Raw genomic sequence first — 5,422 nt, 5'->3', positions numbered from 1 at the left:
CCTTGCTTAGATATCTTCCCCCAATAAATATCTTCAGATTTTGCACCAGACAGACATAGTTGATTATCCCTGGGGTTATTTCACTCTTTTTCTTCCAGAGGAAAAGGTGTTTGAAGAAGCAGAGAGTATTTTGAACATATAGTCAAACAAGCAAACACATTTAATCTAAATCATAAGTAAAGGCTGCAGGACTGCTAGCAAAAGTGAAATGGGCATTGAACTGTATATTTTGGTATTACAGAAATAAGGGCAACTCTGAGTTTGTGCAGGAATAATTATTCCCTCTCTTTTTCTGGGTTGGTGATCCCTCAATATGATTGAATAATATTCTCAAGATTATCCATTACAGCAGAAGTGATACTATGCTGTATAAAATATAATGTTGCACTGATAATAATTCAGTTTTGTTCCCAGACTACTTGCCCGAAGTTATTACTGCAGAATAGATGGTACAAGAGAGCTATTTTTATGGATATCCAACATGGACATTCAAAATCAGCTTAGGGATTCTGAAGCTGTGCTTACAATATAGACACTTAACTTCTATTCTTTTCATTAGATTTCTTGACCTTGAGTATATATTTGTTATAATATGGTGGGTTAGGTCTGAGAAACTGGAGTTCACTTCACATAGGACATTTTGCTCTCTCTTTGAGGAAGATGGGTGGTTCAGAAATGTGAAAAATAAATAATAAAAATAATACAGTTGGCATCCCCAAGAAGGGTATGGTATACCAGTTACTGATATGGACTATATGGATATCTATTTCAAAATGCAGTGAGTAAATTCTATAGAGTTTACATATTACCCCCAATTAACTGATTATACTGAAATCTGTTTTTGTTTCTGGTACATTTTAAAGTCAATTCAACATGCGGGTTTAAACCCATAGCTTTAAAAGTTTGTAACCAAAGTAATATTTCTGATTACAAAGAACTGTATGATAGAAATTATATAAGTTTCATCAACTTCTAAAATGATCTGGATAAAAATGGCTACTTCATTGCAGGATCTCAAATATATCTCAGCTCTCAAATGTAGATAAAACCCTACCGGCTCACAGAGTTATCTTAGCTAGGCAGCCTTTTCAAATATGACACACTATAAAAAAGGAGAACAGGAATTTTGGATTTTCCTATCAATTATAACTATTTGGAAAGAAGATGGAGCAGGCATGTACATAGGTTACCTGGTTCCATTTTTGTTATAATTATTTGTAATTTTACATCAGTAAGTATTAACTTCTGGAATGTTATTCAAATCTACATCAGTCAAAATGAAAGAGAAATTAATGTTCCATTTGGTATAATCAAACCTCCAATGTGGGCATTTGAATTGAATTGAATACTTTATTTTAGTGTCAATTTTGTTGTGATTGCTCTATACTCTGCTTTTATGATACCTGAGGAAAATATGTTAATTTAAAATTTGCTGAGGCAGATCTCTGGCTAATAAACACATGAAAGTGTAATTAATACTAAGAGCAATTAGAAAATAAAATATTGTTCTTTTTAACTATGTGTGAAGGTCAGCAGCTGCTGCAGTATGTTTAATGAACATTAATAAGCTTTGTGGCTTGGCAAAGGCACTCTTGTATTCCATAACATCAAAAATATTATGTATCTACAATTATATAGCTAAATTTGTTGAACAGAGTTCACCAGATAACTGATAATATTCTTTTTTTTCCCAATTTTTTTTATTTTCCATAATAATTCCAACAATTTGACCAGTGTACAGTACAATCACTTATCCGACCATCAATCCTATACACAAATTATGCTCAATCGGGCCTGCTCAGCCGCCACTCCCTTCCCCAATCCTTTCTACCCTTCTCTACCATCTTCTACTTTCCCCAACCTTCCTCCTCCTCACTTTCCTACTTCCTCTCCTCCTTCCCACTTCCATCCTTTCTAACCCTCTCTCTTCCCCTCCTTCTTCTCCTCATACCCTCTCTTCCCCCTCCCTTCTTTCCTACCTACCTACCTACCTACATTCTTCCTTCCTTCTGCTCCTCTCTCCCTACCCTTTCCCTTCTGGAGTGTTTGCTGAGCAGCCCCGACCTTTAATTCTACAATTCCCCCTTCCCCCCCAATTTCCCCTCCCACCTCTCCCCCTCCCCCCGACTTCCCAGAACAGAATACAGGGTGTAGTATCTAACAAACATAATCTAAAATAAAACATAAAACATAATCTTCAATCATTTCACACCTTCACACTATCAATTCCCTTCTTTCTTAAACATACTAATACAAAACAAATCCTAACTTCACTCAAAAACTAATTGGTATTTTTTAATCTGATACTTATATTGAATATAATCAATCCACTTTCTCCATTCCAAAATATATTTTTCTTGTGTATAGTCTTTCAAGTAGGCAGAAATTTTTGCCATTTCTGCTAAATTTGATACTTTACTAATCCATTCTCCAATTGTAGGTAAGTCTTCTTTCTTCCAATATTGTGCAATCAATAGTCTTGCAGCAGTTATTAAATTCAAAATCAGTTTTATCTCTATAACAGTGCAATCTGGAATTATTCCTAATAAAAAAAACTGTGGAACAAACCTGATCTTCTTTTTCAAAATGTTCTGCATCATCCACCATATTTTAATCCAAAAAGCTTTAACTTTTTTGCAGGTCCACCATATATAATGCATCTTCACAATCACATCTCCAACATTTTGCTTTCACATTTTGATGTCGCATCATGACAATTTTTTTGGATCTCAATGCCATCTATAAAACATTTTGTAAAAATTTTCTCTTAAATTTTGTGCTTGTGTAAATTTAACATTCCTCACCCAAATTTTTTCCCATGTCTCTAACATTATGGGTTATTGAAAATTTTGTGCCCATTTTACCAGACAATCTTTAACCAGCTCCGTTTCTGAATCAATTTCTACCAATACATTATATAATCTCTTTATATGCTGTTGACCTTGATCTTTTATTTGTTTTACCAAATTATCATCACTTTGCCTAATACCAATTTTCTGATCTATTTTTCATCTGGTTTGCAATTGTCCATACTGAAACCACGTATAATTCCTCCCTTCATCCCTCAATTTCTCCCTAGATTTTAATTGTATTTCCCCCTTTTCCATAATCAAAAGCTCTTTATAGGTAATAACCTCCATTTTTTGGAGTATATTTATATTCTCTATCATATGTCTAGGGATTGCCCATATTGGTATCTTACCATCTAACTTATATTGATATTTTTTCCAAACCCTCAACAAAGCAGTTCTAACCATATTATTCTTAAATGTCTTATCAATTTTCTTATCATATAATATATATGCGTGCCAACCATATAGCAAACCATAATCTTCTATATTCAAAACCCTTTCCTCTGTTAAATTAATCCAATCAGAAATTAAAGATAAGGCGACTGCTTCATAATACAATTTCAAATTAGGCATTTTTAAACTCCCTCTTTCCCTAACATCTTGCATTATTTTTAACTTTATTCTGAACTGATAATATTCTTGATGTTTTTATATCTGCTTGTTGCATCAATATATTCATTAAGATTTTTATTTATTTATTTATTTTTATTTATTTATTTTATTTATTTATTTTTAGTATTTATATACCGCCCTATCTCTCTAGGGACTCAGGACGGTTTACAGGCAGATAAAAATACATATAAATACACAATAAAACATCCATTAAAAAACTTATTCCAAATAGCCAAATAATTAAAAATAACAGTATACATAATAAAACCCATTAAAACCAATTTAAATTTAAAATCTAAAATCTAGTCCAGTCCTGCGCAGATGAATAGATGAGTTTTAAGCTCGCGGCGAAAGGTTCGGAGGTCCGGAAGTTGACGAAGTCCTGGGAGAAGCTCGTTCCAAAGGGTGGGAGCCCCCACAGATGATTGGCACAAGTTTATCCTAGTATAGTAAGATACTTTACGTGTCCTAAAGCATTGTGCATTGATTATATTTATGAACTACTTTCAGAATATTTTATGAAGAGTCACTATTGAAATTAATGGCAAATATTCAAAGTATTTTTAAAGCATGCTGTGAGATTGACTTTCACCCTTACTTATTTCAGAGCTGAATATTAATGGCATTAGCAGTGAAAGATTTTGATATACCAGCTATATACCTTTTTTTCCTTATAAAGAAATCAATAGCCCACTAAAATGAATGGTCTTCCTTTTAATAGAATGCATTGGAGACAGGTTCTTCAGACATTAGTTGTTCTGCATAAGATACAAGATTTAGATAGTTAGACAATAGTTGTCCTAGAGTCCTGGACAAAGACATACTCTGATTATTCATGCCAGTAAAAGAGGATGAAGAAACATTTTAAGGGTATAAAGGTAAATGTGAACATTGAAGCTCCTATTGCTAAAATCTCAGGTTTTGCATTAGAACAAGATCATGAAAATCTTTTCAGGCCAAGAAACACATTATGAAAATTAGGTAAATAAATTAGGTATGAATAGCACAAAGAGATGCTTAAGTATGTTAGGATTAGTTGTTTGCTAATCATATCTTGAATATTTCGATTTTAGGTTCTGTTAACTAGAAGAGAAGGCCTTCTTCATCCCCATATAATTTTCCTCAGGAATGGGATGCAGGTTCACCTGGAACTTTAACTCAGAAGCAATGTCAATTATGGTCCCTTAACTTTGTTTTATGTACCTTAAATGGCTAGATTGAACAAAGGATTGAATTTCACAGAAGTCCTAATTTAGCTTCATTCAGCATAGGGACATTACACTACTACTCAGCATTTCTTAGGTTCTTCTAGAAAAGGAGGCCTATTTGAGTGCCTTTTGTCTAGAGACTCCAAAAACCTGGGACAGTCCTAAAGGCTTTAGATTAAGGATACCACAAAACCAAAGAAGAGCACCCTCCCCACCCCCAACAATATATGAGCTTCTAGAAGGCTTTGATGTAATCCTAAAATGGCCCTGAAGTGATTATGGTTAATTTTAACGTAATAGGAAGAGGAAATGATCAAATAATGATTACACGATTAGTAACTAAATATTTCATATATTTCAGTTACAGTTAAATTGAAAAGAATTTCTGTCTTAGTTTTGCCTATTGATCTTTCAAAAGAAATTTGAATACTTGGGAATACCTGTCAAATGTCAAATCTTTCCTTTGGCCCAGAAAAAACTCAATCCATTGACTAGGAATGGTAGTCAGAATCCAATCATTTGTAGAATACTTGCTGTATCGGGAGCTTCAGTGAAAAAAATAAGATAGCCAGAGATGAATATGTTCAAGAAATTCCTTGTTAACAACTGTCTATTCAGGGCAGGCCTGAACTTGGTGTTTCAAACTAGTCTTGTTCTCTTGCTTGTTTTAACCCAGGCTTGTTACAGCAGGTTTTCAGAAGACAGTTGTTTTAGGATTCATTATAAAGGAAAGTTTGTGTTTCTGATCTT

Source organism: Ahaetulla prasina, chromosome 7, assembly GCF_028640845.1.
Source record: "Ahaetulla prasina isolate Xishuangbanna chromosome 7, ASM2864084v1, whole genome shotgun sequence".
Taxonomy (NCBI): Eukaryota; Metazoa; Chordata; class Lepidosauria; order Squamata; family Colubridae; genus Ahaetulla; species Ahaetulla prasina.
Note: the sequence above shows the minus strand (reverse complement) of the source record.